The sequence below is a fragment of the Pelmatolapia mariae genome, unplaced genomic scaffold, assembly GCF_036321145.2.
Source record: "Pelmatolapia mariae isolate MD_Pm_ZW unplaced genomic scaffold, Pm_UMD_F_2 NODE_ptg000218l+_length_56752_cov_1, whole genome shotgun sequence".
NCBI lineage: Eukaryota > Metazoa > Chordata > Actinopteri > Cichliformes > Cichlidae > Pelmatolapia > Pelmatolapia mariae.
The window spans coordinates 1-21,805 of NW_027051912.1; positions in this window are offsets into that span (position 1 = coordinate 1).

Below are 21,805 nucleotides of genomic sequence, written 5' to 3' on the forward strand. Positions count from 1 at the left end.
AAGAAACCCTTAACATTACAGGCCGATTCTTCAAAAGATGGGCTGGGTGCATGCCTATTACAAGAAGGGCAACCTGTGTGCTATGCGTCACGAGCACTCACAGACACAGAAAAAAGGTATGCACAAATAGAAAAGGAGCTGCTAGCCATTGTGTTTGCCGCTAAACGATTCCACCAGTATGTCTATGGAAGACCAGTAACCGTGCAGTCTGATCATAAACCCCTGGAGGCGATAATGCGTAAGCCGCTATGCAAGGCACCAGCAAGGTTACAAGGAATGCTGCTGCAACTGCAGAGATATGATCTCACCGTCACATACACCCCCGGCAAAGACATGTTCATAGCCGATGCACTTTCACGAGCCACAACCACTAGTGACAACGAGAATGTGAGTGAAGACACAAATGAAGAAAGAGTTGTGTATGCTCTGGAGGCCACAGCAGCGTTGAGTGAAAAAACACTGAGCAGCCTGAGAACGGCAGTTGCAGCAGATAGCGTGCTACAAGCTGTGCGTGAAAGGCACCTCAACGGATGGCCAGCCAGAAGGAAGAGTTTAGACAGAACACTCCACAGCTACTGGCCTATGAGAAACAACATCAGTATCCACGATGACATTATTATGATAGGGGACAAGATCGTAATACCCCAAAGCTTCAGACAAGTGATCCTGGAGAAGTTGCATCTCGCACACCAAGGTGTACAGCGCACAAAAGCCAGAGCAAGAAGAGTACTGTACTGGCCGGGCATGTCGCACGACATAGAGACTATGCTTGAGAAGTGTGAACAATGCCAGCAAATGCAGCCAAAGAACCAGGCCGAGCCGCTTTTTCCACATCAGATTCCAGAGCTGCCATGGAGCGGACATCTTCGAACTGAACGGTCAGCCGTATCTTTTGTTAGTTGATTATTTATCCAAATACCCAGAAGTTCTTAACTTACCTGACAAAACGGCACACTCTGTGATTCAGAAGATGAAATCAGTCTTCGCGAGACACGGAATTCCCAAAGAGATAGTGAGCGATCATGTTCCATTTGCCAGCTACGAGATGAGATCGTTTGCAGCATCCTGGGAGATAAAGCTAACTTTCTCCAGTCCCGGCTTTCCTTCTTCAAATGGAATGGCGGAGCGAGCCATAAAGACTGTTAAACATGCACTTAAAAAGCGGCGCGAACTGGAACAGATCCACATCTAGTGCTGTTATCTCTGAGGAACACTCCAGTCACAGGACTGTGTGTGTCACCTGCACAAATGTTGATGGGACGGGTTCTCCGCAGCACACTGCCATGCGCCAGTGCTGTGTTGAGACAGTCAACCCCACAGAGCATTCACGTTAAAGTGCGTGGACTGCAGTCAAAGCGGAAATACCACTTTGATCAGCATGCAAGACCATTGCCTGTTTTGACCTCGGGCGATACTGTGCACATGCAAACACGGCGCGGTTGGGAGCCAGCTGTTGTAGCACATCGGCGAGAGGAACCACGCTCCTACACTGTGCAAACACCAGAGGGTGAGGTGCTCAGGAGGAACAGGAGACATCTGAGGAAAATACACCCAAGTCTGTTTAAGGACACATCCATGGACCCAGATGATCTGTCTGTTCACACCCAAGAGCCAGTTGCGCCACCAGCAAGTGACACCCCACAACACCCTCGTCCTGCAAGTATGGACAATACACCCACATGTTACACACGCAGTGGCCGAGCAATAATACGCCCTGCCAGGTATAGAGACTAAGTGATTTGGAAACTGAAAGTCGCTCTACCCTGTACCTGAGTTGTTTGTACATGTCAGATAACTGTCCTGTTGGATTAGAGCAAAATATGTCATGTTTCATATGTTCATTCTGACATGTCTCATCCAATTTGTCACGTGTTCGTCTGTTTCAAAACTTTGCACTGACATGTATTTGCATTGTTCAAATGATAGGCAATTTAAGGTGTGCTTGACCTAATGTTCCATGAATATAATATTGATAATGTTCCTACGGTTTAAAGGGTACATTCATGTTACAAGATATTGGAGTTAAGAGGTTGTATCTTTATCTCGGAAAGGAAGGATGTGGTGTATTGTAATAAGCAGCAGTTATTACTACCTCCCACCCCGTAGGTGGCGCTGGTGTATTGTATGTGTTTGGTTTTTGAGTATCAGTAGTAAAAGTTTGGACCTCCACCATTGCCTCGTTTCAGTCCTCTGTGCTTTATCAAAGGTTGGCCTTGGCCGCAACCCACGTTGAGCTGGCAGTTGGAGCAACGCTGCATAAAGACATAACACTAATTAATATTATATTATTGTATATATTGTTTGGAGTTTAGTCTCTTACTGTTACTATTTTTACCATTTTTTCTTGGAGGAACTATAACCCACATAATTTCCTTAGGGATTAATAAAGTATTCTGATTCTTAATGTTTTAGGATACATGACCTGCCATTATCCAATGACACATCTGCTTACCTGTATCTTTTGCTCGTTTCTCCTTGTAGGAGCCATAATTAAATGTAATGAATTTTAATGATCACTGGGTTTTCATTTGTTTGGTTGCTATGGTGATGTGTAACGGGAGTCACGTGGATGCTAGCGGTTACATTAAGAGGGCGTTGTCAGTCTGTCTTTCACTGGTTTGATTTTGACAGAGAGGAGGGCTGGGTAGCCGTAGTTTTTGTTGACCGCAGCACAACGAGTTTCCCCTTGTTGCATTAGAGCTGTGATGTTTTAAGAGTTTGAATCGCGAGCCGATCGCATTGCTCTTTAAACTTTTCAAGCACTTTAATAAACAAGCAAGCAATTCCACCTCTCGCATTATTGTGTAAAGTTGACAGCGCGTCAGGCAAATAGGCAGGCTCCATCCCCGGCATCTAGCGACTGTGGAAGTCGCTACACTCATCCTCTTCTTTCTCTTTTTTTTAAACTTTAAAAACGGGTTGTGTGTGAGACTTTAAATCAACAAAATATAAAATATACATTTTAAATTGTTATTGATCCCTTTACCCCTGGTCCTAAAGTGTATATTTATTTTCTTACTCTTCTTATATTGTTATTTTACTTGCACTGCTGTAACTGGAGCCTCGTCGTCTCTCTATATACTGGACTGTATGTAGCGGAGATGACAATAAAGTTTACTTTGACTTCAGCAGCGAGCAGGCGCACCGAGGGCTCTCGCGCTCACTTTTCACGTATAGAATTTCGAAAAAACATCGGTGCAAATTATACGTTTGTATCATGATGTCTGCTGTTTTCGTGTTTGTTGGTTTGTTTTTATTTTGTTTTATTTTGCGAGTTGGTTATTAGATGCTGCTCCAGCCAGCCAGAGAATCCCCCGCCGCCCCGCCCTCTCCTCCCTGTGCCCCAAGCAGCAGGCGCACCTCGCAAACGGAGGGCGCCCTTACTCCCAGCAAATGGGCGACAGAAAACCGATTGGTGCCTATGCCATTCCCAATATGCGCTGGCATGATGTCGGGGCAGCATGAGTACGAGCAATTTTTTTTTTTTTGCCGATGCCCGTGATGCCGCCCCCCACCACGATGCCGCCCCGGGCAACCGCCCGTGTCGCCCGTATCTAAAACCGCTACTGGTTCCAGATGTTGAAGGTCAGGTTGCCCAGGTTTTTGACTTGATCTATCAGAGCTCCTGAGGGCAGCTGTGGATCATCCAGCAGGGGGCAGCGCTGCAGCCTTGTAGTTGTGCAGGAATGAGACGTCTTCAGCTCTCAGCTCCTCCTCTGTGGCTCTGACTGTGTCTGAAAGAGCTGCTATCTCTCTGCTCAGAGCCTCCATCTTCTCCTTCATCATCCCACTCTTCTGCTCCTCTTCCTCCCTCAGTGCAGCCAGCCTGGCCTCCTCTTCCTCTGCTAGAAACTGGTGAAGCTTCTTAAACTGCTCCTTAATCTGCCTCTCTGTGTGTCGGGCCAGGACCTTAATGTGTACTGCTGTTTGATCAAACTTCACTTGAACTTCTTCACAAACCTTTAACTGGTCTCTCTCTCCACCATCTCTTCAGACAGTCTTTACAGAAGCTGTGGCTACATGACAGAAGAACAGGATCTCTGAAGACCTCCTGACAGACCGGACAGCAGAGATCCTCCTCTGATCTGGAAGCCATTGAGTCTGTGAGTGAAGCTAAAAAAAAAAAAACAGCAGACAGGAAGTACAGTCAGTCCTGGCTCCCCTCCCTCCTCTACTACCTTCACTGAAACTTCCTTTGAGTCGTGTTTTTGCTCAAACTCACATTCAGTGTGTCGAGCGTCAGCAGCTTGAAGCAGCAGTGTTGAAGTTTTCCACTTTTCTCTCCTGTAGCTGGACTCAGAGGAAGCTGCTAGTTTGGTCCAACAATACGTGTGAGTGTCAGAAGAATCAGTGGTGTTATTTCTTGTAACTAAGGGTGTGTTTCATTCCAAAGTTCAGACATTAACCTGCCAGAAGTTGTAAAAGTTATTAAAAAAGAGCTTTTATTTCATTTCACATGCAGGTCAGAGCAAGAAAGCTGTGATGCAGCGGTTTGAGAAAAATTGCTGCAGACATTTTTTTTTTGGTGGTTTTACAAAATATATAAAAGAGCAGGAAGAAAAGAAACAAGTGTAAAGAGTGCAGCAAAATGCATGTTTTAGTGTGAGTTGGTTCATCTGATCTGGTTGTGTAAAAATCACTGCATGACACTGAGTTTGACACAGAGCAGGAGGAAAAGAGAAAGAAAGAGAGCCAGGGACAAGAACGAAACATTGGAAAGGTATAGTAATCATGCATTCTTTCGGAAATGTAGCTGGGTAATTATGTTTTTGGCATCGGTGAACCACTGTCAATATGTGACTAGGGCTGCTCAATTAATCGAATTTTAATCTAAATTACGATCTAGGCTTTCAACGATCATTAAAAATGACTGAGCACCTCCCTCGTGCTTTTACTCTCGCGCTGCTCCGTGTGGCAAATCGAGCGCACCTCTCTGCGTTTCGAACACGCGGCACAACAATTAAGAGGAGCTAACAGAGGGAAGCTCGGAAAGCTAAGCAGAAGTTATTTGGAGAGGAGAGTGACTGCCGTTGGCTGAAAAGAGAGGTAAAAAAACCCTTCAGTGGTGTGGAAACATTATGGGTTCGCGGAGTCAGACGTGGATCAAGTAGACACAGTGCTTTAAGTGGGCCGGTACGCGCCGGTACTCAGTACCGCCACTTCTAAATATAGCTCTTGAGAGTACCGCCACCTCTCCATGCGCCCAGAACGTGCTTTTAGCGTACCGGTACTCTCATTTTGCACATCTGTTATAATCGTTTGGCTGCGCTGCCGCTTTTCAGAGCGCCCTTCACAAGCACGCTTCCTAATTCGTCCCACCGAGAGCAGAGACTACATTACCCATACACCAATGTGTTTTACAAGTGAAAAGCGCATGCGTCGCTTTTGCCGTTGTCATGTCAACAACTCAACGTGGTCCGGAGAGGGTGTGTAAAACGCGCAAACAGCTGCTCGGTTAAAATACAAAAACAATGAACACTTAATATTGTAGCGGCCCAGGGCGGTCCGGGATGTTATGGACATTTATGTTATGTTTTACAGTTGTGTTGTTGTTATGTTGTCATGGTAACAGGTGACGCTCCCTCTGTGTGTGTTTCCGGTGAGAGAGCGCCATTTTGTGTTGTTGTTTTGGTTGCCGCGCTGAGCAGTGGCTCGCGCCAGTGTGTTCCTCTGCAGAGCTAAATAAACGGCTGTGCTCCCTGCTAACACGGCGGGTAGCAAGACCAAAAGAAACCTCTGTCTCCTCCGTTTCCTGAGCTCGCCACATTGGTGTCAGAAGTGGGATAGCTCACCCTCGCCGGAATGGAGAGAGACACTCAGAGGCTGGAGCAAGCCGTCGAGGAGAGTATTCGCTGCTTGGGAAGCCGGCGATTGAAGAGAGAGGAAGCTAGCGGCCCATGTAAGTGCCCCGACGGGTCCCGATGGCGCGAGCGCACCGCGGCGGCGGCCTGCCGCAACCGACGCTAGGGCAATGCTTCATGGGCTGCCTCCGTCGGCCGACACACCGGGCCCCCGACAGCGAGCAGTGACGCCTGCAACGCCAGCTAAGGTACCGAAATATAACGGGCTAACCCGCTAGAGCCCTACCTCTCACAAGTACGGCTAGCCGCGAGACATAATGGCTGGAGCGACGAAGAGGCTGCTACACAGCTAGCGCTAGCATTGGAAGGAGATGCACTGCAGGTACTCCATGACCTAGCCCCGTCAGAGCAGCACGAGCTCTAGGCCCTCACCATAGCACTCGAGAGGCGATTCGGGCAGCGGCACTCCACTGAGCAGAGCAGGGAGCAGCTGACCAACCGGAGCCGTAGGCCGGGGGAGAGCCTGGGCACCTTTGCAGTGGATGTGTTGCTGTATGCTCGTCGTGGCTACCCAGAGTTCCCAGCAGCAGCCCGTGAGGAGCTTAGCCTGCATGCTTTCCTGCGAGGACTTTTCCCAGAGCGACTACGCCAACACGTCCGCCTGGCCATGCCTCAAACTCTCCGTGAGGCGCTCCTTGAGGCTGAAAGGGCCGAGCTGGTGCTCACCTCACCACCTAACCAGCAGGTGCACTCCCCAAACTACCCTCAGATCAGAGCCGCAGACTATGACAGGGAGGGAGAGGTCCCGGAGGTATGCCAGCTGCAGCCCTCGGTGCCCTGGAGGCGTCCCCGTCGACCGACCGACCGACCGCTGCTACCGGTGCGATGAGCCTGGGCACGTGGCACGCGACTGCCTGGCGGTCGCCCCGAAGGCCAGAACTATGTGGCCTCAGGGGGATGAGAGGGGGAGCGTCACAGCGAGGGGACCACCGCTCCATCTTCCTGCCCCCCTCCAAGAACGATGCACGGTGGCAGGCCTAGTCGGGCACCCCAAGGGACTTCACCTGAGCTGCTGTGTTGAGGACCAGCCCTGCCAGGCCCTGGTGGACACGGGGTCCACCATTTCCCTAATACGACCTGGTGTGTTTCCTGGAACATCCGGGCCGCTTGTGATGGGTTGGTCACTCACCGACACCCAGCTGATGACAGTGACGGGGGAGAGAACTGACATGCGGGGGAAGAAACCGTTGCGGATCCGAGTGAAGGATCTGGAGCTGGTGCACGACTTCTGGCTTGCTGACATCCAGGAACAGTGCATCATCGGTCTTGATCTGCTGACCCGCTGGGGGGCCTGCGTTGACACCGCGAAGCTGGCTATCACTGTTGGTACAGAGACTCTGCCCTCCAGTGCGGTCAAAAGCAGGGAACCGGAGACTGCAGGCAGACTCGGCTGGTTCAGCACACCACCGACACCGGCTCTGCTCAACCCATCTGTCTGCGCCCACGCCAGCTGCCCCTCTCGAAACGGCGGGGAGAGCGGGCCCAGGAGGCACGGGGCGTGGCTACTGCTCGGGCCACAGCCGGCGGAGGGGGATGGCTCTCGTTGACCATGCAGCAGCTGAAGCAGGAGCAGGAGGCTGATGCGACGTTGGTTCAGGTGGGGGCCTGGCTGGAGGCAGCACAACGCCCAGGCTGGACAGGGGTGTCAGGACAGGGGCCCGAAGTGAAGGCCTACTACTCCCAGTACAACACCCTGGAGACCCACGACGGCCTCCTGTACCGGAGATGGCGGGCCCCCGGGCAGGGCAGAGATCTCCTGCAGCTGTTGGTGCCTCGGACGCTGCGGTCGCAGGTGCTCGAGCTCGTCCACGGCTCGGTGGGGGCCAGCCACTATGGAAATGCTAAAACTCTCCGCCGTCTCAGGGGACGGTTCTACTGGCCTGGTTGTCGACGGGATGTGGAACTTCATGTGCACTGCTGTGACACCTGTACGGCACGGAAGGGCTCCACTCAATGCTTCACTGCCCCCCTACAGCAGCATCGGGTGGGGGCCCCGATGGAGATTGTGGGAGGAGACGTCCTAGAGCCTTTCCCCGTCCCCGAGGCAGAGAACCGGCGCGTGTTGGTGGCCAGAGACTGCTACAGGAGGCTGAGGGAGCAGCGCCAGGCCCAGGTCAGTGCCGGAGTACGACAGAAAAGAGCCTGCGACACCAGGTGCCGAGGGGGAGCTTTCGTGCCTGGCGACAAGGTTTGGGTGTACTGCCCGGTTTGCAAGAAAGGGGTGTCCCCCAGGCTGTGCGGTCACTGGCAAGGGCCGGCGGAGGTCGTGGGGCGGCTAACAGAAGTCGTGTACCGGATCCGCATGCCGGGTCCAGGACGCGTGGCGGTGTTGCACCAGGACAGGCTCTCGCCGTACTGCCCGCCCGCTCCCGCAGCCGCCAGGGCAGGGGATGCTGGTGGCACCCCAGGTTCTCATCCAAGTGACCCTTCCCTGCTGGTCGAGATCGGCCTGCGCGCCGAAGGAAGACACATGGACAGTTGCAGGACTTTGTGTGGGGTAATGGGGTTGTCGGGGACGACTGACCCCTTAGGTGGGGGCTATGTAGCGGCCCAGGGCGGTCCGGGGATGTTATGGACATTTATGTTATGTTTTACCAGTTGTGTTGTTGTTATGTTGTCATGGTAACAGGTGACGCTCCCTCTGTGTGTGTTTCGGTGAGAGAGCGCCATTTTGTGTTGTTGTTTTGGTTGCCGCGCTGAGCAGTGGCTCGCGCCAGTGTGTTCCTCTGCAGAGCTAAATAAACGGCTGTGCTCCCTGCTAACACGGCGGGTAGCAAGACCAAAAGAAACCTCTGTCTCCTCCGTTTTCTGAGCTCGCCACAATATGCTCTCCTGGCTTCAGACTCTGAGTAGTAAAAGAACAAGGTCAGAATCAGAGGACTCGCTGGCTGACACCCCACCAAGCCAGAATGATATCGTTGCAGGTCAGACGCAAGCTAATGAAAGCTGCACTAGTGCCGCAGCCGCGGACGACGGCACTTTTGGCGACGACGAGGACGAGAATGACACCATTTCTACCGATGACAACAGCCGCGTTAGCGAGCATGAGTGGCCAAAATGTTGGTCCTAAGCACAAGTCCGGTATTTCTCCACAAATTACAAGTGGCTGATCAGCAGAAATCAAAAGTTGGGTTATAGTGTGTGTAGTCAAGTTTGTGCTCGCGTGGACATGCAGCAAGGGCAGAGAGTGTCGCAGGAGTGGAGTGGGTGCTTAATCTCGTCTTTTGGAAGGGACAAGGCTGCACAACAAAACTCACTACGAAAGAAAATAAAAGAGCACAGAGACTCAATTTATCACAAGAAAGCAGTTGAAATAAAAGAGAAGGCAACACAAAATACAATGCAAAAACACATTGAAGATATGAGAAAGGCTGACTACGCTTCAACTTGCAATGTGTTTAGAACAGCTTATAAGATTGGCAAGCAGGGGCGTCCCTTTACAGACATGCCAATAGATGTCCAGTTGCAAGTCTTAAATGGTGTCAAGATGGGCAGAGTTTTGCACTCTAATAACTCATGTGCAAATATACTGGATCACATTGCAGCTGAAATGAAAAAGAAGGTAGTCAATGACATAGTGATGAATGAAAGAAAATTGTGTGTGCTCATTGATGAATCCACTACAATAAGTGGAAAGTCTGTGCTTGTCGTGTGCCTGCGGTCAGCTATTTCCAGTGAAAATCCAGACACAATATTTTTTGAACTGATTGAGCTGCAGGGGACCACAGCAAAGGACATCACTGAAGCACTGTTAGGATGTCTTCATAATAATGGCTTTGACCCTCACTACCTACAGGAACATTTGTTGGCATTTGCTTGTGATGGAGCCTCAGTGATGCTTGGGAGGAAAGCAGGAGTTGCTGCGCAGCTTTGTTCCAAATTCCCTTACCTGTTTGTCTGGCATTGTTCCAATCACAGACTGGAACTGGCAGTTTGTGATGTTTTGAAGGAGGTAGGAGGAATCAACCACTTTAAAATATTCTTAGATCAGCTTTACTCCCTCTACCATGCATCACCAAAAAAACCAAAGGGAGTTAACCGAGAGTGCTCACAATGTTGGACAACGTCTCCTTGTTTTATCAGTGCGTTGGGTTGCTTCAAGTGAGAGAACAGTGAAAGCAGTATGGGAGAACTACCAAGCTCTGCAGGTACACTTTACAAGTGCTGCTGCTGATACCAGCAGGGACTCAAGAGAGAGAGCAAAATACAAAGGACTCAATGATGTTCTCACTACTGTTTCTTTTGTGGTCAATCTTGGCATCATGTATGATGCTCTCACAGAACTCAGTGACCTCTCAAGAATGCTCCAGAGACGGGACATGACTTTGGATCAAGCCGACAGGCAGCTGGACCGACAAATCCGGGTGTTTGAGCTTCAATTTTCCATTGAAGCTGAAAAGGAGAAAATCTTCAGAAATGTATGCCTGCATGAAAATCAGAGGGTTATAAAAATCAACCATGGCCAATTTTTCCATAGCCTGGCTGAAAATGTTAAGTGCAGGATGACTCCAACAACTTCCTCGCATGTCAGTAAAACCTCATCTGAAAAGACAGATAGTCACCTCCTCTCAGACATCAAGGTCCTCCAGTCTGACTCCTGGCCTGCATCTCTAGATATTCAATATGGGGATGCAGCGGTCAGACGTTTATGTCAGAGATTCAGAGTTGGGGAGAGGGAAAGTGTCCTAGGATTTAGGGAGTATAAAGACCTTAAAGCTTCCAAGACACCAGCAGCCCTGAAGCCGCTTCTTACAGCTGTCCACACCATTTCAGTATCAACAAGTGAATGCGAGCGAGCTTTCAGCTCAATGAATGATACTTTGACAGATAAAAGAAACTCTCTCGACATCAAAAGGCTTTCAAATCTGATTTTCCTGAAATGCAACGGACCACCCTTGGATCAGTTTAACGCACAAACATATGTGCAGACATGGCTGGCACTAGGGAGGAGAAGTGCAGCATCCACAAACTGCGAAGCCCAAAGTGAAAGGAAAGTGGAGCCCAAAACGTGCTGGAGCCTTTTCTAGGTAAAATGATTTGTACAGTATTTCTCATTTTTCATTTGGTGTACTGTGATTGTATTTTGCTGAATCTGCTTTTGTATATTTTTCAGGGGTAAAGAAATGAACCATCTTCAAGACTCAAGATTATGTTCTACTGTTCTATGGTTATTATGTTTGGGTTGCTTCAAGTGAGAGAACAGTGAAAGTAGTATGGGAGAACTACCAAGCTCTGCAGGTACACTTTACAAGTGCTGCTGCTGATACCAGCAGGGACTCAAGAGAGAGAGCAAAATACAAATTATTATTTTATTAGTTTGTACGTGCTTTGTCTCTAGGGGCCACCGCATATATATATATATATATATATATATATATATATATATATATATATATATATATATATATATATATATAAAACCAATTTTTTACATTAGTAATTCCTTTTGTGCATAATTTTATATTGTTGTTAATAATAAATTAATTAAAGCAACAACACAACCTGAAGAGCCGAAAGAGCCGGCTCTTTTTAGTGAGCTGAGCTGAAAGAGCCGGTTCTCTAAAAAGAGCCGGAAATCCCATCACTATTATTGACGTGCAGCGTCCTCTCACTGAATACTATAGAGCTCCCTAAACATTGTTTATTGATGACAACAGATTGCCGCAGAAAAGCCTGTTGTCCGTATATTTATATATTTACGAAATCACATTGTAGTGACGTGTACTGAACAGAATAAATTATATAATGTAAACAACTACCTGAGAAACAGCAGATACAGAAGATAAATTAATTATAGGCCATTACTTTTGTATCGTTTATTGCATTTACGGAGGGAGTGGTGTATGCTGGGTAATGGCACAGCTAGCGACTGGGTGACTTTACTCACCCGCTTCGGATGTTATCTACAGAGCCCCTCTGATGACATGGTCCAAAAAATAAATAAATTGTGCCCACGAAATACTGTTTCGTGGGCACGAAATGGGTGCTATATCGTGTTTACAGGCAACAGCGCCAGGGATGAGTACACCCTGATGGTCTTCTGGATGCCAAGCAAAAGAAATTACTACAGTAAACAGTAAAATAAAAACAATATGAAAACATGTGGACAGTATTAAATAGTATTGTAAATAAAGGAACTAAGGGATTGGAATATCTAAATAACTTTCAAATAAAAAATACAATGATCAGTGACATGAAACAAATTGCAAATGGTTTTAATGACTTTCCTCTTTATGTTGGTCTAGGCTTGGCTAAAGAAATTGTAACAAATGGACTAAAACTAAAACTTTAAATGTAGCAAAGTTAATGTTTATGAGGGGAGTAGCCACACCAGTAGTAAGGACGAGTGTAAAATATCACAGCATTACAGTAACAGGAGTTAGTGTTTGGAACACTTTTTCAGATGGCACTAGGAAAAGTACATCATTATAAAAAATGATTATTTGAAAATAATAAATTACATGAATATAGGAAATCATCCTCTCAGTGCCTGAGTTGTCTCATTGTGATCTATTTAAGCTTTGACCTAATTTTTATAGACCAAGGGAAAAGTAACCCAAGCTTAAAGTGTTCATTCAAGTATTTGTCACATAGATATAAAATAAGCTCAGAGATTAATCTGGTGTTAACCACAGGATTCTTACTTTATGTAAAAATGTCGTTTGTGGTTGTTTTGGCTTATTAGCTGAAACTGTTTTATGTGAGTATGTTTATGTGTTGTATGTGAGTGTAGACTTGTATATAGTTTGGATCATATAATGTTGAATTCTGAATACTGATATGCAATTAATGACATTTAAAATAAGGGGGTGGTAACAGGAAATATTGCAAACTTCATTCTAGCTTAAACATTGTGTAGACAGCGATATTCATGAAAATGTTTTTTTTTTTCATTTTTTTCTTTTCTCTAGTTATTTCAGTTATATATGCAAGTCATATGTCTCTCTCTCACACACATTTCTTAAACTTATGTATTCTTTTTAACAGGATGAGCTGGATGAAACTCAGTTTATTTACAACACCAGTGCAGAATATATACACTGAGGGGGGAAATCCATGGTTCCAAAGGTCCAAGGGGAAACTCATTCTCGTCTTCACGCCCAAACTCCCACACATTCGCACAGCAGGAAGGTCACAGGTCCGGGGAGGAAAACTATCACAAAGGAGAGGGAAATTACTCAGAAATCACAAAACACTTAAGCAAAGATTAATGGGAGCTGAGAGGATCACTAACGTGTCTCGCACAATCATCCAGCGACGAGCCTCAAAAAGTGGACAGCTAATCACGAACAGGTGTGTGGGCCACAGTGAGCGCCGCCCAGGCAGAGAGGAGAGAAGGAATATAAAACACATGTAGCCTTGCAGGGCAGGCTGGGCAGACACGGGGACCATGATAGATCTGTATGGAATGCATGCATTACCTAACACTTTAATTTCAGAGAAGGGTAGATGGTAGACATGCTTAATCTGTAAAAATTTAGCAATATTTTTAATATATTGAGGCCTACAATCTTGATTATTCAAAAAAAATAAAATAAAAAAATCAGAAAATTGTTGCTTGGTAATTTCTAATTATGTAAAACAGCATAAAAAGTGTAGACTATCTGTATGTCATATTTTGGCAAAGTCCTTTTAAAAAGGATAGCATGTGATGGCAATATGTTTTTTTTTAACAAAACTAATTATCTGTCCTGAATCAGTCTTATTAGGTAATGTTCAAATAATTTGATCATTCCAGTGTTTTCAGTGTGGGAGAAAGTACTCAGGGCCTTCAGGTTACACACTATGAAAGGCAGCAACAAGTTTAATATTCAGAAACCTAAAGTATGTATCAGCAGCAGAATGGAGCTAAAAATAAATGTTTGTTTCAGTTCTATGAAGCTTTGAGTATTTTGGATTAGTAGTACTGCTGTGTTTGTTGCATCATATTGCTGTAATTGTTTATATGCTTTATATATTCTGAGCTAAGTTGATCTATAGTGTTACATCATATTCTATAAGGATGTTATGTGTTTGTATACTTTCTGCCCAGTTTGGCCCATTTAGCAGAAGTCAGCCTGTTTAAGGCTCTGATATCTATTCTGTATGACTTAAAGCAGTTATGACATGGTCTGATTTTCTCACCCAATAAAGGAATATTTAATATATCACTCTACTCTTCATTGTATCAGAAACAGTTATCACAGCTCGTACATTTTCCTTTTTACACATATATGTAAGCATTGAGCCAAATGTAATAATGCCAACATATTAGACGAACAATATTTGTCTCTTATGTATAATACATCTATATATACACTGTTAAAAGATACTTGTCTTTGAGTGAAGATTTAAGGTGATAGGAAATATAAATAACTGCAACTTTAATTTTTGACCCAGAGTTCAAGCTCACTGCTGTAATATAGCCTGTAATATCACACACACAATGCTGTATGACACGTTTCTCGCGGTTAGTATCATGATTGCTAGACAACCTGAACAGCGCAATGAAGGCTAGACCGTCCCATTTCACAAGCCTCTCACTTCCGCACTTCCCGTACTTGTAGTATGCACCGTACGTAGTACGCGTAGTGTGCGTACTTGAAGCGTGCATACACTGAATTGGGACACAGCCTTTGAGTACACGGCCCTTGTGGACCGTTAAGGCTGCGTACTTTAAGGCTGCAGAATCTGAATTGGGATACAGCCTAAGGCTGTTCCAATTCTCAGCACCGCTCTTTTCTTTCACTGAGTCCTTAGCAATTCTCCTTCCCACGATGCGGTTTCCATCGAGGCCAAGAAAAAAGAGTTTAGGAAAAGGAGACGGGCGCTAATTTTGAAATTACACCCCACGTGGTTACGTGTGGAGCTGAGTCACGTGACCGCACAGTAACAAATCACAACAGAGGCAGGAAAAGGGGGCGGAGAAAGTGTGTTTGTAGCAGAGAGGAGTCAAGCAGAGAGAGCTGCTTTTTCATGAAACGGGACTAAAGTAGTGAACTTACAGGAACATATACCACTACCAACGTTTGGATCGATATCTGCATCGATCTGCACACCCTTGTCTCCTGGATTGTAGCTGAGATCAGCGTGAACCACGTGGGTCTCTGCTCCCTGATCTGTTTCCTGTTTGGAAAGACTTCCAGCTTCATCACGGAGTTTCTCTCGGTTTGTGGGCTCATCTAAAGGTAAGCGCCGAGCTAACTTTAATGTGGGTTCAGTTTATGTTGAGTTTATCTCTTTTGGGAATAATAGATTGCTTGGTATACAGTGGATTTAGACAGACTGTAGAGCAGGGTAGGCAACCTTTCTGATGACGAGTGCCATTTAAAATTTCCTCAGAAGTTAGTGTGCCACAGGGGCAATTTTAGCCCATTTTTGGTGGTCCAAGCATACAGTACCTGGTTGAGACTTAACATTTTAACAATAAAAGTATAGATAACACCTCCCCCCTCCCAAAATGGTTTGTTCCAGCTCGCCTCTCCCCCACTCTGGCTCTAGTGTCCTCGCTGCTGGAGGGATGGTGGCTGAGACTCAGCGGAGTGGAGGTGTAAGTGCCTGGCGTAAAACAGGACATATTAGCTGCATTTAACCTTCAGTTACTCTTTATATAGTTGGTAGGAGTCAGACCATGTTCTGAAATGTATACAGCCTTTTTAAAATCTAAAACTTAAAATTGTTCGTAGCCTATTTTGTTACCACTGTCCTGTTTGAAATGGATACTAACTAGCTAGCTGACTGAATGCCCATTAACCTTATAACTCCTGTTGTGTGTGTGCGTGTGTGTGTCTGTGTGTGTGTACAGAGAGACAGCCAGGTTCATAATGGATATTAGGAAGTTGATGTGGTTTTTTTTTGTTTTTGTTTTTTTAAAGGAAAAGGTAAAAGTGTAAAATCAAATGTTCCATCAATCAAGAATAATGTTGGATCAGTGTTTCAATATTTATATCTTTTATTAGATGTACATGTGGTTTGGTTATTTGCCTTTTGGTTAAAAGTACACTGAGAGAAAACTTTTCGTTAGTGATGTTAATAATATTTTTTTTCATATTATTGTAACTTTTCATGTAATTAAATACAATCTATTTGTGTATGATTGTCAGTCCAAAGAGGGAGAGAGGAGAGAGAAAGAACAAGCTCAGGAAGAACCAGGTAAGAAAACAGGCGAAACAGAAACTATTTTTTTTTCTCCAAGATTTATTTATTGCTTTTTCCAACAATTTTTAACCAACAGGAAGAGAGAGTTCAAATGAAATAGAGGAGGAAATTAATAAAAAAAAGAATTAATTGTATAATAATAATGTATATTCTGCGTGTATGAACAGTGTTGGAGAAACACATAGATATAGTTACATATACACTCCCATGTAGATCATTTAGATATTATTGCAAATAAAAATAAAACAAAACACCCCCCCCCCCCCCCCCCCCAAAAAAAAAAAAAAACAAAAAACAAAAAAACGACAGTGTTCCAATAAACAGGTATAACACAGTGAGACAATAGGTTTAAGTACATTATTTCAGGGCTTCGGGCTGAAGTTTAGTCAAAGGGTGTCAAGTTAGAGAGGCATCCAACAGGATATTAAACCCTTCTTCAGCTGATGGTTTATTACTATGTCTTCTAATGAGTTTAGAGTGGGCAGTGTTAGGGATTTTTGAGTTTTTAAAATGAAGCTTCGTATTTGAAGAAATGTTTGGTTGGAATGCCAAATTTCTGTGTCAAGCTATTAAAAGATAGTAGGGTGTCCTTATCAAATAGTACTGCAACTTTGCACAGACCTCTGACGGCCCACATTTTAAAACCCAAATCTTTCCAACCTGGTTTAAAGGCCCTATTGCCCCAGATAGGTGAGAATTGGGATAGTGCTGGTGTTTCATTTTTAAACTTGAGTACATCGAACCAGACACGGATGGTATTTTTAACAAAGAGGTTCGATGTATCTTTCATCAGATCTTTATACTTTGCGGAGTACAGGTAAGTGCTGAGCGGTAAGGGGGTAGTGCTTGTCATTTCTAAATTTACCCAGGGTAAGGTTGTCATTGAGAACCAGCATGAGGCCGCAGAAAGTTGGGCAGCCCAGTAGTACCATTTGAGGTTTGGAACACACAGACCTCCCCTGTCACACGGTAGATATAGTAGCGAAAGGCGCAGTCTGGCTCGTCTGTTATTCCATATGAATTTAATGAATATTGTTTTTGCCTTTGTGAAGAAGACATCTGGAGGGCTGAGAGGAATGACTTGGAAGAGATATAGAAATTTTGGGAGAACGTTCATCTTGAGAATATTTACGCGTCCAATCAGAGAGATTGGCAGCCATCTATTGATTAAGTCAACAACAGAGTTGATTGTAGGAGAGTAATTTGCATGTACCAAATTGTTGATTTTTGGAGTGATTTTTATACCTAAATAGGTAAGATTGTCTCTGGCAACTTGAAACATTGTTTGAATAGGTGGTTTAATTCTTTCAGAATGTTTAAAGAAAAGGATGGCTGACTTAGATTCATTAATTTTATAACCGGAGATGTTGCCAAAGGAGTTAATTGTTTTGAGTAGCTGGGGAATTGAGCTCTCTAATTTGGACAGCATTAAGATAATGTCGTCCGCGAATAATCCAATTTTGGACTCAATATTATTTGTTCTAATGCCAGAGATATTTTGATTGCTCCTTATCGCAATAGCCAATGGTTCAATTGCTAGGACGAAGAGAAGAGGCGAAAGGGGGCAGCCTTGGCGTGTACCTCTACCTAGATAGAATGGTCTAGATATGATGTTGTTAGTTCTAACTGAGGCTATAGGTTTATTATATAGTATTTTGTAGTGGTGCAACGGATCACGGTTGATCCGAAATCCGAACCGATCCCACTCCACGGTTCGGTACGCACGTGATCCGAAGATTCGAAAAAGAAAAAAAAGTATGTTTATGGTGCGCGTGGTCAGTCTATCAAGCGGTAGTTATGGTCAGCGCTAGCGGTCCAAGTGGCGGAGCAGAGGAGTTTGTGGCATTTAAGCAGCCCTTTGCTGCCCAGTCCGACCGGGCTAAAGCTATTACAAAAGCTAATGGGGTGTTTAGCTGTAGACGGGAGGCCGTCGTCTGTTGTGCAAAACAAGGAGTTTAAACTGTGATGAACGTGCTTGAGCCACGCTATGATATCTCGTTGCGCGTCCACTTCAGTGACAAGATCGTATGAGCAGGAGAAGTTTAAAGTTATGGCTGAACTGTCCCAGGCATCTTCTGTTGCTCTAACTACAAATGGGTGGACCTCCAGGGCAACGGAAAGCCACGTGACCGTGACTGCTCGTTATATCACAGCGGAGTGGTAGATACAAAGCCCTGCACTGCCCTATAGATTAAATTAGATTAGATGAAACTTTGTTCATCCCTCGGGTGGGTTCCTCCGGGAAATTCAGTTTCCAGTAGCACAGCACCAACAGACGTTGCAGAATGTGAGCAGAAATATACCATATTTACACATTTATAAATACAGAGTATACAAAAGGGATAAATAGAATAGATAGGAATAAGAATACAAGGGAACGGCACATTTCAAGTATTGTGAGTCTATTACACCGTTGCATATTAACAAAAACTATTGCACAGTGAAAAGGCACTACAGCTACTTGTTCCCCCCTCCTCTGTCCCCGTTTCCCTTCCAGTGAGAAGTTAAACAGTTTGATGGCGTGTGGGACAAAGGACTTTTTAAGTCTGTTGGTCCTTGACTTTGGGAGAAGCAACCTGTCACTGAACAGACTCCTCTGGTTGTTTATGGCCGTGTGCAGAGGATGCAGAGGCTGTCCAGCATGGGCCATAATGTCCATATGCACCTTCATTTGTTTTTATATAAGTGTGTGGAATTAGTCTTCAGTTGAATGTTTTTTTAATAGACAAAAAATACTTAAATAAGTAAACGGCGAGTAGAATTTTTGTCTTTTTTTTCTATTTTTGCTGATCCGAAAATTGATCCGATCCGTGACTTTAAAACCGTGATCCGATCCGAACCGTGAGATTTTTGATCCGTTGCACCACTAGTATTTTGACCCAAGTCTTAAAGTAACTGCCAAAGCCAAATTGAGACAGTACCTTATAAAGATAGTTATGTTCGACCCTATCGAAAGTTTTTTCTGCATCCAAGGAGAGCAGAGCCTTGTCTGGATGTTCTGAATTTGAGTAGAATACATTCAGTACTCTGCGAATGCCATGCTGCGAATGCCGGCTTTTTACAAAACCATTCTGGTCAGTATCAACGAGGACAGAAAAGGTACTGTTCAAGTCTATTTGCCAGTACTTTACTTATTATCGTAGCGTCAGAGTTTATTAATGAGATTGGTCTATAAGGGTGTGTTCACACTGAACGCAATAGACGCGGGCGAAAATGCCCCTAATTTGACGCGTGCACATTCGCACCTTGACACGTGTCCAAGAAAAATCCATCGCGCCTCAAAATTGCTTCTTTTTACGCGCGTGAACCGGAAATGTGGAAGGAATGTGGGAGGAAGTTGTGGCAGACGGTATTTTTGCTAGATGGCAGCTGTCGAGCTAGAGCGTGAAGAGAGAGTCTCCCTTCTCTATTTACTGTGGAAAGAAGAGCAGCGGCGTTAAGGACGTCCTCGCCGTACCTGGGTCCATCAGGTCCTCCAGAGGCGTGAGCAGTTTGGTGAGTTTCACCACTTGCTCCAGGAGCTGCGCCTAATGACAGCGATATCACCGTCTTTCCCTCGCCCAGTTTGAGGACCTGCTGTCCCGCATCGGTCCCAGAATCACCCGCCCAGACACCAAATACAGGCGCTCAATCCCACCTGCAGAGCGCCTGTCCATCTGCCTGAGGTTAGTAAAAGTGTTTAATACGGTAGTCCTTTATTGATACCTGTGCTAATATATGCTAAACCATCCGTTTATACACTGCTAACATGGATGTGGTATGCTAACAGTGAATGCTGTCGGTGTTTACTGATAGCAAACTGTGGTACGGAGACGACTGTTTATAATATTTCTAGTGATACTCGAAAGTTCTCATCAAGTCCCGATTTAATTCGATTTATGCTGTTATCAGTGTTTGCAATGATAGCATGGCTGTGGTGTCTATCAGTGTTGCTCTCGGTGTTTGCTGATATCAAACAGTGGACCACTGTGGGTTAATCTTTGTAGTGATACTCACTACTTTTTTTTTTATTTAGACCTGGTTTATTTGCTTCATTCCTACCTGATTGACATGTCTAGGAATTATGAGTGATTGGCACACTGTAGTCATAAAAGTTGCTACCAATCAAATCATATGTTAAAGTTAAAACAAAACACAACTGACTGTTTAATATTATATCTAATATATGTTATGTAATTACCTTTATAATTGTGTGGATGCCCTAAAAGGGCTTCCACACTATTGAGTTCCTGTTTCTCTTTATTCTTTATTCCACTATTTACTAGTTGCTTCCGTACGTTTTTCGGCACTTAACTACTTCCTCAGTTTTCAGCCGATTTTCTCAGTTCAAACTCTATACTGTTCTGCTCTTTCTGCTAATGCCGGCTATGACTTTTGGTGTTTATTACTATTATACTTTTTAAAATATTACACTTTTTTCCTTTAATTTGTCCCATTGAAATGAATGGAAATCTTCAGAAATTCTGCTAAAACTTGCTTGTTTTTGAAACTTAACTACTTCCTCATACTTTCACCCAGAAACTCCATTCAAACTTTAAAATGTTCTCAGATTATTGGGCTATTCCTGTATGATTCAGCTTTTTCAGATCTTCTACCGTTTTAATTTTATACCTCTTTAAGTTTTCAGTTGCAAAATTGTGATTTTTCAGAAAATACATGTGTTGTTATGGTTGCTATGCAATTAACTCAGAGTGGACAGTGGAAATTTCTGAATTTTCTCTTCATGTCTGAACAACTTCTTGCAACTTGCTCAATTTCCACTCAACCCCCACAAAGTATACATCAAAACGTAGGTATTTTTGCTGGCTTTCAGAAATTGTCACTATCATTGTTGTGGGAGTTACAGAATTTTGGCAAATCTCCTCAGAGCAACACAAAGTCTGTAAAGTCTCCTTAGAGAGTCAATGGAGAGTTTGTTCAAAATCAGCGCTGGATTTCTCTAATGAGAGGCATTTTCAAATCGTCATATCTCCTTAACGAAACAAAGTTGAGACATGACGCTTGTGCCAATATATCTTCAGACATCCCTGATGCTCACAATTCAAGAATTTGTTCCTCACCTATTACCGTTTGGCCATGAATTACACTTGTTTGAGGATAGGAAATTTGTCTCTCGCTCAGATCTCTTCAGATTTCAAACTCTGGAAATGAGGCACTTTTTTCTCTCGTCATATCTTTTTGATGGATTTCCACAGAGACCTGAAAATTCCCATGACTGTTCACCAAAGCCTGCTGTTTCTTACGGTGAAAGAATGATTTTGATGCTCCATATAGATTTAGAGTTACAAAACGTTGTTTGAGGGCAAGTCAAGGCAGTTTTGCTTTGCCTCTACTCAGTTACAGTGTATTACAAGTCATATATCTTCAAGAATCTATATTTTATCTCTGAATTATGAAGACCTGCAGATTCCCCCATCTCTTCTGAACAAAACGGTGTCAGAATGAGCATTCTAGCCCCTACGGTTAGGAAATTATGGCCATTTGTTTGAGTTGAATCCTGAATGTGAGAAATACACTGAAGAAAACTCAGAGCTCTCTCTGTGTCTGTGTGTGTAAGGGCTGATTACAGCAGGTGCAGCCAATTTAGCTGACCTAGATATACCAAGCCCAGACTCTTCACAGCCCCTGTACACTTTGATCTCTGTGTATGTGTGTGTGTGTATCAATATTTCTCCTATGTTAAAGTATTACTCCTCCATAATAGTATTTGTGCTAAATCAAAGTACTTCTAGTACATCTTAGTACTTCTGCTCAATCATAGTATTTCTGCTAAATCATAGTATTTCTGCTAAATCATAGTATTTGTG